Source organism: Drosophila takahashii, chromosome 3L, assembly GCF_030179915.1.
Source record: "Drosophila takahashii strain IR98-3 E-12201 chromosome 3L, DtakHiC1v2, whole genome shotgun sequence".
Taxonomy (NCBI): Eukaryota; Metazoa; Arthropoda; class Insecta; order Diptera; family Drosophilidae; genus Drosophila; species Drosophila takahashii.
The window spans coordinates 27,026,700-27,040,723 of NC_091680.1; the positions used below are offsets into that span (position 1 = coordinate 27,026,700).

The 14,024-nt window shown below is 36.2% G+C and overlaps 1 protein-coding gene across 5 annotated transcripts in view; it reads left to right on the forward strand.

The window, feature by feature from the left end:
• Window positions 1-14,024, forward strand: part of LOC108058475 (receptor-type guanylate cyclase Gyc76C) — a 48,526-nt gene that overhangs the window by 5,192 nt on the left and 29,310 nt on the right. Inside the window, exons 1-2 of one of the 5 annotated variants that reach the window (XM_044392624.2) lie at window positions 1,536-1,763; window positions 2,400-2,705. The gene's annotated coding sequence lies outside the window, so the exon portion shown is untranslated. Of the gene's footprint in view, window positions 1-1,535; window positions 1,764-1,809; window positions 2,033-2,399; window positions 2,706-14,024 lie in introns of those variants that run through there. The other 4 variants (XM_044392625.2, XM_044392628.2, XM_044392626.2 and 1 more) reach the window with 4 other exon arrangements.

Genomic DNA, 14,024 nt, shown 5'->3' on the forward strand with positions numbered 1-14,024 from the left:
TTTGTAGTATTTGTCTTAGTTTGTATATTCTATTGGTTATTTTTCAATAATTTCAATTTGGTGGTGAGACAGAAATCGCATCGGGCGAAATTTGGGTGAAATGTACGTAACCATCAATACAAGTTCTACTTGAATTTCGTGGAAAGAGGTTTCTGTATCATCCCCGTACACAAATGTATAAAATAACAAATGTTAACAATGTAGTGGAAATCGGAAAGGGTTATTTATTATCGAAGCTCTCTCTCAGGACTTTTTTCCAATACAATATGGTTTTCTACCACTGTAATATTGAGTCATCCAACAAGTTGTTGTTCTCGCAGTCTTTTCTATTACTTCTTTCTGCTCGTTCTCGTACACACTCTTTGTTTTCCTGTTTCTGCTGCCTAATGCATAAATTACATTTTCCTTCTGGACTTTGCCAGATTTATTTAGCACCTTTTTAGCAAAAAGTTTCCAACGGAAATTGTCAACACAAATTGAAAAACTCCCATGTAAATACTCCGCAAGCGCACATACGCTCGGCCAGTGAAATACACAACATCACACACGCACACATTGGCAGCGCTTAATAAAGATTAACGCATTTCTTATCAAGCGGTGATAGCGAGCAAAGAAGATGCAGAGAGCCAGAGCGAGACAGCGCGAAGCTCGCTTTTCGCACACGGATAGAGTGGGAGAGGGACAGAGACAGAGAGCAGTGATATCTTTTCTCTGCCTGATTAGCAGCGTCTAGTTTTTCTCGTGTTATTTATTTGTTTTCTGGTTTCTGCCGCACCCTCTTCCTCTTCCTCGCAGCAGCCGCCTACGAATGTCGACGCTGCCTGCTTTATTTTCGCGCCGCTGCTGATAAAATAAAGAACAATATTAATTTAAGTTTAAAAATAGAATTCACTGCAGATGCCCATTGCATGAATGTGTGCGAGCGAGAGAGCGAATCAGGAGAGAACTAATTTCCCTCTCCGACCGCTCTCTTTGTCGCTCTTGGCACACACATGTTGATCCGCAGCGGCAGCGTCAATTAGCGAGAAAGAGAGATAATATAAAAATCATCTCTGAGAGCCGAATGGAGCATGCGAAACAGTGATGCCGTGAGAGAAGAGTAAGTCTTTGATTGATAGTAAAAAAGCTGACTACGGTGGTGCCCCAGAAAATTTTAATACCGATCAGATACTTTACTGGATCAATAAAAAATTCGCCCCTTTCAAAGGTGCCTACAATTTTATTATAATCGCTCGTGGCACAGAAATCCAACCGAAACCCGTAATGCTTTGTAACGAATACACAAGTGTACATATGTACATGAATCCACAAAACCAACCGCCTTTGGTTCGATACCAATTCAATCTTTTTGAACCTTATTCAGATAAGTTTGGACACAGTTTCCCAAAACTACTAGCAAATAACTCCATTTAAACATCTTTATAGAACTAGTAAATATTCGGAAAAAGCTATAGCTAAATAAAACCAAAGTGACATCTCTGGGGAGCATGCGGTGTCGCTCGCCCGATTTTCGTTTGGGGCTTTCAGTATTTCAGTATTATTCTATTCGCCTGCGCCTCAAGTTGTTTTTCGGATCCCCAAGCCGCGTGCGCCCCACTTACACTCTCGCACAGACACACACGCACACATAGAGAACGATATTATGCATATGTATGTTTAATATATATTTTTCTGATTGGATTGGGGCAAAAACAAAACCCAAAGAGTGCGAAAAAGGTGAAAAAATAAAAAGCCGAATACCATTTCGAATAATATTCTGTGCGGTTTGTGTTAATAATTATTATTGAATGAAAAACAAATTCCACCAAATGTGTTAACAAGAGTGTTCGCAGCCGCAGCGCCATAAAGTTTACAACAATACGGGGAAAAAATCGAAAAAATAACGAAAACTGGAATTTGTGATAATTGTTTTTCGGGCGAGCAGCGAGAGGGGGAGCAAAGAGTGCAAAGATAACAGATTTGTTTCGTGTCCCTGATAAGCGATCCCAGAGCGCATCTCGACCACGGAATTCACAGATGCAGCACAAAAATTGTAATTTTTGGAACCGAAAATCGAACATCCCGAGAGAAGCTTGCTTATTCGATATTATATTTTTAAAATAATATGCAAAAAGAATTCTTATATGTATACATACATATTTTATAATTTCAACTTTTTCTTCTGAAGTACACTGTTCTTCCAGATTCTTGCTGTAATCGTTTTTCTCTTTTCGGCTTCGGAACACAATGCATTTTTCTCTTTTTTGTACTCTTTTCGCAAGCTTTTCCCTGTTCGAGAAATTTACCGCTACACTATTAGTTAGTTATTCACTCTCTCCCCCTCGTTCTCATCCTACGTGAAACAAAAAAAAAAACGCGAAATTCAAATGTATATTAACCACAATATTTTCCATATGCAGAGCGAATGCGAGTAAATAGCAACCACCATAACAAAAAACACAACGTAAGCAATCGCTAAACAATCAAAAACCAAGCCAATTAAAAAAATAAACACAGTGCATAAATCCAACAAAAAACAGGAGAATAGAAAAGAGAACGCAGAGGTCGTGGTAAAACAAAAAGTTTATCTAACTGTAAGTCCCAGCGCCAACGTGGGAGGCATCCAAAGGAAAAACTGCGGATAAGTAGGCAGAGAGTGAGAAAAGAGCGATCTCTGGCTAAAGCTGATGACAAAACGAACAACGGAAGTCCAAGTCCAAGTCCATGTAAGTAAACCTCTTCTTTATCGAGAACCTTTTCAATTCGCACATCAGGAAAAATTGCATAACTAAATTGGATTACTTGAAGGAGTTATTGAAGATAAATATCTTGAACAAATTACATATTGAATAATTAAAATCACTACTAACTTTCAGAAGTCGGAAATTACTTTGTTAAATTGTTAGCATTTATTGTAAAGCCAACTAATAACACTAGTAATGTTGCATAAAAAAATCATAAACTAAAAAGGAAATCAATTGCAGTAAGATCTGTAAAGATAGAGTTTTTGACATTTGACAAAAAAAGCATAAAAATACGCTTTTTTACGAGCACTTCTGCTTTTAATTTATTTTCCTGAAACCAATATTTTTTGGTAACTTGAAAATTGAGGCAAGCAGTTACACAAATGCGAAAGCGGTGTCAGTGGATGAAATGAAACCAAAATACTTGGGTTAACTCACTGGGGACCAGCGACCCTTGCTCCTCTGCTCCTGATTTTCCAGTACATGGAGAAGTTCGATAAAAGTTGACCACTAAAATGCCGGCAATGAACCGCAACAAGTTGGCTTTTCCTATCTTTCTGTGAGAGCTCGGCGAGGGAGGGCTCAAATTGCCGATGTGGCTTCTTGCGTTTCCCTCCCTCCTCCCCTTTTTAGCCTTTAGAGATATTTCTGAACGATTTCATTTGCGTTTTCTGGTCGAACACAATTTTTATGGTGTGGAAAAATTGAGAAAAAGTAAAAGGTTCCTTTTTTTTTTTTGGATTTTTCGTATGTTTACATTATTCTCGGTTTGCTAATGAAATTGAAATGTTCGATGTGTCTGAAAGCGTTCTATTAATACATAAGTTTGTGTATTTATAGTGAGGCGCTCGCTATTTGCACATGAGTGTGTGAGCTTCTGTGGGGTGGGTGTAATTGACAGCTTCCTCGAGACCTTACAGAATATTATTTTTGGCAACTGGCAGAAACGCAAAATGTTCATAGTTTGAACTGTGAATTGCATTTTTTGGGTATCTGTTCTGTGTCAACATTAGCCCAGATATACAAATGTTTCTCCCAGTTCCATGATGTTTGCTTGCAAAATATTAAGTAATACATACATATTTTCGACTCCTTATTTCTGGCTCCAAAGGCTAGTCAGATTGAACAGGTGTTTTCGGTTTTTTCCATTAAAGATCGTTTTTAGTACTTCACGATTTAAGTAATATTATCTTAGAGCTTAACCAAACATGCAATTCTAATGGGGATATTATAAAGATTTACTACAGATCTTAACATTATTGACTGGTATGGACAAGGCAAACGTAGATTAAAAAGGTAAATCGTATTCGTTGAACACGTGCAAGGGAGAGATATATAAAAAATTCTATAAAGGAAAGTCGGGTTATAAGCTCTCTATAAGGCCCACAATTCGCCAAATTCTAAAGCGCCTACAGTTTTGCGGATAGAAGTTCTAGCTTAGACCCAATTTTCAACTCAAATTTTGTTAAGGCACTTGACTATTGTCAAATTACATAATATTATGAACGTAATTTAAGCATATTTTTAAAGAACTTAAATTTTAAAGAAAAGTTTTTACACATTCAAATTTGGTTTAGTTATTCTCTGATAACTAATTTTAGTCCGTACCCATTTCTGAATCGGGCAAAAGTTCTTGCTTTCAAAAAATGTATTTATTCGCACAATTTCCCTCGTGGCCTTCGTCACTTCCGCAAAAAAAATAAAACAAACAAAACAAATGTATTTCAAGCAGCATATTTGGTTAGTCTTTTCCTGGTTGTTGTTCTCACAGAGCCCTAAACTTTTAGTTTAAATATAGAATAGCCTGCAGAATCTCTGGAACAAACAATTTGTTCGTAATTAGTTTGTATTTACTTCTTGGGCTTACCAAGTCGTAAATAGGGAATTATGCTTCTTAATTAGGCAGAACACAGGAACTTAACCAACACAATTAAGTCACTTTGAAAAGTATGAAGTTGAAGTACAAACTTTTTCATGAAGTCTAAATATAAGCAAATTAACCAATTAACCAACAAAACTAATAATTCCAAAAACCATAAAGAAAGGAATGTGAAACGAATCTTGTTCTGAGTTTAACAAAAAAACAATATTGCAATCTTGCATTAATATCGACCTAAGAACTTTTTCTGTTTTTGAAAAAAATATTTCTTCTGCTTCGTTTTTTATTATTTTTGTTGTATACTTATTTTTTGCTAAAACCGCAAAACTTTTTGCGGTTCGGCCACGACGCAATCTTATCATCTAATGTTCTAAAAATAGAGGCAACAACTACGGCGGAATGGATGGGGCCATCGTCAGTACCGTCCCTGAGCGGGCCTCTGGAACTTGGAGCAAAAATTGTCGCCCAACCTTTTTCAGCTCTATCTCGCTATCTATCTGTATCTCTAGCTGTATCTTTATTCGTGTGTGTAAAAATATTATGTGACATGGGGCGTATCTCTGAGTATTGTATCTGTGTAGTATCGGTTGGTCTATACAGCAGCATTGTATCTTTTTGCAAATTTCGCTAACAACAAAAATGTATTTTCTTCTTCTTAGCTGTGAATTTTGTACTTTTCTTGTTTTCTTTTAGAACGACCGTGTGATCATTTAGCGTCCTGCTAATTTAATTTGAGTCTTCTGTTCTTGGATGGTATGTCTGTTTCTTAAAGTGTACGCGTGAATGTTTTGAAAGTTTTCAAACTCTTAAATAGTTGGTTATGCCAAGATTCCATAAAAAATGTACATACATACAAACAAAAAATGTTTTTTTTCAATTATTAAAAAGAATAACTTTTATATATTTATTTATTGCATTGGCACGCAATAAAATATGTTTTTATTTTTACATTATTTTTTGTACCTATATATAAAAAAAAAAACTGTCAACTGTGAAGAAAACTTTTCACGCCTATAATTAAATTAGTAGGAATATACTAAATGAATCTAATAAAATGGTGCCATATTTTTTTTCAGTAAACTTAAAAGAAACAGGCGAGGAAGTTTGATTTCATTTTGTTGAACAGTGTAAGGCATAGATTCATTTATGAAGAGGTTATGAAATAGAATCAAAATGCAATCTTTGTTTTGAAACTATTGCATTTTATATTTAAGTAGCAACAATTTTAACACATTTAGAGACATATTTTATGACAGTTTAAATTAAATAATTCCATAAATTAAACATTCTTATTTACCAGAGCATTTTAGCTTCGATCTCGTCTCACAAAATAACTGTCACTTTGTCCATTTATGACAAACAGAAAGAGAAAAGGAACGCACAAAATATTTTTCCATCACAATTTTCTTTGCTGTCAAGCCTGAAAAGTTTTTCGCGCGTTGCTGAAATAATAAACAAAAATCGAAAAAAATAAGAAACAGTGTCAGAAACAAATAAGAAATTGATTGAGAATATAGCTGTTGTATAAAAATTTCCACAGCTTGTATCAATGTTTGTCGCTGGAAGTTAAAAAAATTCCACAAGTCTTAAGAAAAGAAGTCGCTGGCCCGTTTTTATTTTAAAGAAACATTATTTGGCTTATCAGTTAACAGGGGATTGTGGTTTTTTAATAACTGTATTGACCCATTTCCAAAAAAACCAATGTGTTTGCGTATTAAAATTACACAATTTACTGCGGGATATGTAGCAAAAATTCCACTATAAATAATTTGACACTTAAAAGTCGTTGGCACTGCATAAATTAGATATAACGTGGCAGACTCCGGTGGCCATGGCAATAGCGGTGTCAACGACTTGGCTTATTTCCTCTTTATCAACTAAAGCAAAAATGAAGAAGCCAGCTGTTTGTTAGTTTCCTGAGAGGCCTCAATATCCTTGTGCTAGTAATTAGATTTGCATATATGCAAATCCCTAGAAGAAAGCTTGAGATACCTCGACTCCTTTCAGTAATTGGCGGCCCAGGATGTTAGGCTTCAGTCTTTGGCATTTTGCTAATTGTTTAGAGTTATGGTAGCTGCAGCATGGTGGATTAGTTTGGAAATGAACAGAGTGAATGCAAATAGCATGCGGCTGTATAATTAGTTAAGTTTTGTGGTGTTTGTTTAATCAAAATGTTAAGAAATGAGCGTATACTTAGTGTGATACAAAATGTTAAGAAAGCAGCGTATACTTAGTGTGGCCCGTTTTCTCCTACGCATGTTCAATTTAAAATAGGCCTTTAATTTTGAAAATATATAGAAATTTAATTTCAATAAATCCCAGATACATTTGAGGTTACATTTTCGTTGTTTCTTTCAATACCAAAAGATTGTCAAATATTTGTCCAAATAATTTTGGACTCGATTTTTAGTCGACTTAAATGCAATTTGCTAACAGTGAGTGGGAACGAAAGCAGCCACAGCCGTAATAACAACCACATCAAGAATTACGTCAATGAGACCGACAAGTGCATAAGCCTCATCCCTCTGTATTGGCGGAGCGTGAAATGAGCGAACCCCAAAAGCAGCGATTCTCGTCGCCCTGGCTACCAGCTTTCCAAGTTCCCTCTTGATTTCAAACCACTCTGCGTCGTCATTCGACTATATCGTCCGCTTTGGAAGCCACTCATTCATAGGACTAAGCTAATGTTCCCCGCACCGAAAAACGGCCACAGATGAAAGCCTAAAAACCGAGGAGATCGATGAAACCCCAGATTCTAGGGAGTGAGCAGCGAAACCAGCGAAATTCCTAATTCACATTGCTCTCCGCTATTCAAGCGCTATTTAAGTGCTACATCGAACACGGCTTTATTTGCCATATATGAACCAACAGCCACTAGGTACTCCCAAATATACACACAAAAAAATTTGCTTGGTAAAATTGACCAACAAAGATAGTTACGTAACTATTAAAATAGTTACGTGTATTTTGTTTTTGCTTTGGGTTTGTGTCTTTGCTAATTGTGTGTATTTTGTTGTTGTGAAATGACTATTTACTTAGTAGAATTGACAATTTTGCTGGTTGGGGCCTGTTTGACAATTATTACAGTTGATTTTACCAAGTTTTTTTTTTGTGTGTACAATATAACTCCTATAAGCTCATATACTACATGTATGATGTTTTTACTGTATTTCCATGGATTATTATCTTGGTTCTATACAATTCTCAAATTATCTTATATTTATCCAGTAAAAAAAGTTACTCTTTTATTTTAAAACATTATTAAGTGAAAATATAATGAAAATGAAAATAAATATATTATATTTTCACCTCAACTAACACTGAGCATTCAACTCGACCCGAACCGCATTTGGGCCTCTTTGTTTTTCCACCAATTAGCAGAATATCATCAAACATTTTCCGCTAAATGTTTTCCTAAAATAAAATATTCAGCTCGTTCCTCACATTACCGTGAGGGAAACTAGATGCTATCAATAAACAGATTGTTGCATGTATGGTTTACAAGCGCAAAATGAAAGACCGTTCTACGTTTCCTGCTATGTTCTCATTCATACATTGATTTTTCGCACATACACCTCTCAATTTAGACTATTCCATGTCAATGAAGCTATAATTCAAGTCGAATGAATGGTGCTCAATCAAAGAGACAAATTGATTTACGGAAAGTAATTGATCAATGTACAATGTACATATTTAAATATAAATTTCCTCTTATTTATACCGCCTTAATCGCGGTCAAAATTGTTAGTCAGGCAATCCATTGTACGCTTTTAATAAGTGAAAAATAGTGGTAGGGGAAATGGGTTTTCAGATTATGTTTGGGGCTTGCTAAATTTGTATCAATTGATAGGTCTAAGTAAATCTGACGTTTGTGATACATACGATAGACCAATTTAAAAAATAGGTAGCAACCAAAGTCATACAATTTTGAGTTCCACTTAAGCAAAGCCATTTTATTTTTACCGAATTATTCAAGTGTGAATATTTGTGAAAAATCGCCACAGTTTTAATAGCCAAAAGGCAAACTCAGGCAAGCACCCATATAGTGAATGTTGACAAAAAAGAGTTGGTGAAATGGAAACGAGGGTAAATTAATTTTGTACGCATTTCTGTGGGCTCCAAAAAGTTGGGAGTAATTTGATTTGGCCAATGGAAAAGCTTTTTTGCTGCTGCCTTTTGTTTCATGGCATTATTCCTGTGGGACAAATGACAAGTGACAGAGAAGAACGCAGACAAATGACCGTTGAAACACAATCTGTAGACTTAGAGCAAGAATAGTTTATGATGGAATTAAATACAGTTGTTCGTATGTGTGATTATTTATTTACGTTCAATTATGCGGGAGCATTCCAATCAGGCATTTTAGCTAAGTCATGCGAAATATAAGTCTGGAATCTCAGTAAATTTTTGTTTGATAGCTTATCATAGTTTCACTTCCAGCCAAAGCAAACACTAATGGCGAAATAAATCCCTCATTTTCATATTGAAATATTTACAATTACAATTAAGCTTCTTTCTGGCCTTTGGGCCAAGTTTCTACATTTTTTACAAGAAATCTGTCTAGTTTACAATTTTCGGATACGTTTTGTTAGTTTGTTAACCAAGTGCGTAAATGCGAAAAACATAAATGAAAGATTCAAATAAAATTAAAAATTCTGGCGTTGATTTTAAAATATCCGATGAAAGATTTGAATATTAAATTTATTACAAGAACTTAAATAAATACCTTAAATCCGAATTTAAGCGTTTGCTAAATAACCTAATTTGTGCCATTCATTAAATTTAGTTTGCTTTTTTTATACTATCTACTAAATATACTGCTGCCCGCCATCATTCTTGTTATTCCCCTCGAATAATTTTTGTTTGAAATTACGCACTGTTTATCCTAAATCACACTGCTTAAACGCACAAGTGTGTTAAGATTCCTGGAAATCTGCAAATAATAAACATAAAACTTGACTTACCCGAAACTAAATTTACATAATTGTAATCTACCCACAACAAGGCTGCTAATCTATTTGGCGATTTGGGCAACAGTGTTGCCCTCGGATTTCCATCCGAATGCCACCTCTGGCCAAGTAGGAAACCATTTAAGGGGTCTTTCAACGCTTTTGTCGCTGAGTTCTCTTTGCCAGGGAATTGTTTATGTTTGGGCCGAAAGGCCCGGCACTAAATTATGTTGTTTTAACTTGGCATTAATGGCCCTTTCCGACTTGTTGTTTTTGCGCGCTGCCACAAGACGGTGTCGATTTGACCGGAGGCAATGTTATCCCTCGTTTCCTCCACCTGCTCCTTCCTCGAGAATGTGTCGATTGCCAGTTCCTGTCTTGTAGTGCCCTCTGCCACTTCCTTTGGATCACACTCCCAACCCCCTCATATGCATAAATTAAGTTCTTCGAAATGCCAAAAGCAACAGATAAGCGAATTTGGGGCGGCTGTTTCTCCAGTTCTTCTGGAGTGTATAGTGTATATTTTATGTAAAACTTTTCCAACTATAGTTTGAAATATGAGTACTCAGTAGGATGTTGAAGCTAACGACTTAAATCCAATACTGACTTGACTATTGGATTGAGGATGATAATTGTTCAACTCTACTCTGACCCATATTGTTATATTGATAACAAATTATAAGAAGCTTGGGTTTTTTTTTTAAAGACAGATTCGTTTTTTTAATATATTGTTATTTTAACGATTCTTTACAAAGTCTCAAATCAAACGATTCAGTCGGAAATTTTGTTTGAGAATCCTGAGAAAAAAAGTATAGTTAAACTTATAGCTTTCACTTTCGTGTTGTCAGACGACATAACTAACTTGTACATTGTCTCAAGTTTTTATACCCGTTACTCGTAGAGTAAAAGGGTATATTAGATTCGTGCAAAAGTATGTAACAGGTAGAAGGAAGCGTTTCCGACCCTATAAACTATATATATTCTTGATCGGGATCACTAACCGAGTCGATCTAGCCATGTCCGTCTGTCCGTCTGTCTGTCCGTCTGTCTGTCTGTCTGTCTGTCTGTCTGTCTGTCTGTCTGTCTGTCTGTATGAACGCTGAGATCTCGGAAACTATAAAAGCTAGAAGATTGACATTTTGCATGCAGATTCTAGGAGTTCCTACGCAGCGCAAGTTTGTTTCAAAAGGGTGCCACGCCCCCTCTAACGCCCACAATCGCTTATATACGATTTTAAAAATTTCAATATTTTGGAAAAGTAAAAATGCAGTTTTATTGTGTTTATCAATACCTATCGAAAAGTAGAAGAAATTTTTTTAATCGGACCATTCGTTAAAAAGTTACGGCGGATCAAAGTTTTTCTCCATCTCTTTCGCACTCCCTTTAGCTGAGTAACGGGTATCTGATAGTCGGGGCACCCGACTATAGCGTTCTCTCTTGTTAAAAGTTTTCAGTCAGTTAAATTCCATTGCTAAAATGGCCTTTAATATGCAGCTTAAGAAGATTGAATAAGTATTATGCAAGAAATTTTATAATGATACTGTCCAGAAGGGGGGACTGTGTCTCGTTGTGTTTTAAGGTATCCAGAATTTTTTTTCCTCAAGCTTAAAGCCTTTGAAAAAGATGTATATATAATTATTACAAGTTTTAATAATATTTTTTAATCACTTTTTTTAATAGGGTTTTATTCTTTCTTCCTTATATTTTGTTATGACAAAAGCGACCCTCGCTCAATTTTAAGTTATTTTTCAGAAAAAGCAAACAATTTTGCGAATATGTCGCGTTTCCCACCGCCCTCTCGTCAATTTGCCTATGGGCCTCGACTGCCAGCGACACAAGAAGCGAAACAATTTTCCATGAAAATATGCAAGGAACTCGCCCTTATCAATGTCCGCCTACCCGTTGGGCAGGTTTCCCTGTCGACTGATTTTCCGCTTTTCTTCTCTTGCGTCTTCGTCATTGGCAATATGTGGGCTTGCCTTTGGTCGCAATTTAAGTGTTTTTGTTTAATAAACAAATAAGTACGTAAAGTAGATTGAAGAAAACGACGCCAGCCAGTCGGTAGAAAGTCCACAAAGGGTTTTCTCCCCTATAGTTGTTCCTGTCTTTGTTTGTCTTAATTTTTGGGCGGGGCTCTTCTATTAGCATTAATCGCCATCGGAAAAAAGTGCGAGGGAACTGCGCTGTGGGAGTCAATATGCATACTTCTGGATATCAGTCCTATGAATCCACTTCTCTCTCCTCCCTAAACATCTCCCATAAATTTACGACTCTTGGAGCTTTTAACAACTGTTTGTCCTGCAATTTCCCACAAACGAGAGAAGGAAAATTTATTATTATTTTTATGGGCCCTGCGAATTCGCTCTCGCCACCAATTTAGGTGTAAGGAAAACTCAGAGGAGTGGGGAAAATACATTGAAAAAATAACCTGGAATACTGGCACAAAAGTTTTTTAATAACTTGGCTGGTACTCTCAGTTTTCTAGAAAAAGTAAAATGCTCAAGTTTGCTTAGCATACTTTTCAGAGTAGGCGCTGCAGAGCTGTATGAATGCAATTAACTCTGCTCCACTCGCCGACTTAATTTGCATCTGCATATCTGCCACTACCCTATGTTGTAGGCGTGCTACCGCCCACTTAGCAGCACATGCAAAGCCCGCGGAAAAAAGGCAGCACGAGCTTAAACTCAATTTGTCACCGAGCTACATAACGTCCTATATGAGACAGTGGTCGAACATGGAAGTGGTCTGTGGCAGGGGGTGCAGGTTTGGCTAACATGAATTGATTGTGAATGTCAAAGGGGCCCATCGCACGGTGGCCACCAGGAGTCACACTTGCAATTGGTCGGGAGCACGAACAACAGAAAAAAAATGTTCCACATGTTTTAGCTATGACAGATCCGAAACTAAGCTAGGGGTTAGCCGGAAAAATATTTTAAAGATTCTACAAATCAAGTTGGAGAATAATTATTCTAATTATTGTAATCTGAAATGATTGAACTTAATAAAAGTCTCAGGTCACATTTTCATAGTTCTTTTGCTTCTGAACTAATTTCAGATATTTTATATATGGTAGATAACATTACGTCGATAACATTAAAGTTGAATTTTTTGTCCTGCTTGGCATTTTTTTTCTCTACCACTCGATTCACTTTTGTTTTTACCCACTTATTTTGCATTTTCAATTTTGCTTTAAACTGTGGATGCCATTTTATATTGGCCCCTTTATTTTTGCTCTTCATAATCCATAAGAATCTCTGTAGCGCGCATTCTGCAAGGATGCTGCGTTGGTGTTTTTCTGAATAAAAGCTTGGAAATCGTAGAGTAATTGTATTATATATTGTATTAAGTATTAAGTATTAAGTATGTAATCATCAGGATCACTTGCCGAGTTGATCTAGTCATGTTCGTCTGTGAGTCTGCCCGTCTGTCTATCTGTATTCAGCCGAGCGCCAGGCCCACTCTTACGCCCACAATCGCCTTAAACGATCTTAAGATGTGTCTGGCGCACACATCTTTAATGATTTCGGAAAAGTGCTTATCTCCATCTCTCTCGCACATTACTAAGCTGCGTAACAGGTATTTTATAGTCGGGGCACTCGACTATAGCGTTTGTTATACCCTTGCAGAGGGTATTATGATTTCAGTCAGAAGTTTGCAACGCAGTGAAGGAGACGTTTCCGACCCCATAAAGTATATATATTCTTGATCAGCATCACAAGACGAGTCGATCTAGCCATGTCCGTCTGTCCGTCTGTCCGTCCGTCTGTCCGTCTGTCTGTTTCTACGCAAACTAGTCTCTCAGTTTTTGAGCTATCGGGACAAAACTTTCGCAAAAGTCTTCTTTCTATTGCAGGTAGTATATATGTCAGAGCCGACCGGATCGGACAACTATATCTTATAGCTCCCATAGGAACAATCGGAAAAAAAAAACTTTAAAAAATTCTAGCTTCGGTGTTTTTTGAAATATTACCTTCTACTTTTGGGGATGTTATTTTTTAAATATTTCTGAATTTCGAATTAATTTTTTAAAAAATCGGACTACTATATATAGCTGCCATAGGAACGATCGGAAAATTAATGGAAAAGTAATAGGAAATAAATTCAAGCTTCTTTGGTTTTTATTGTATTATCTTCTACTCTAGGATATGACTCTTTTTAAATATTTCCGAATTTCAATTTTAATTTAATCAAAATCGGACGACTATATCATATAGCTGCCATAGGAACGATCGGAAAATTAATGGAAAAGTAATAGGAAATAAATTCTAGCTTCTTTGGTTTTTATTGTATTATCTTCTACTCTAGGATATGACTCTTTTTAAATATTTCCGAATTTCAATTTTAATTTGATCAAAATCGGACGACTATATCATATAGCTGCCATAGGAACGATCGGAAAATTAATGAGAAATATTAGAAAATTGAACATTTTTGCGATTTGTTAATTAATAGGAATGATCTGCAAGGGTATAT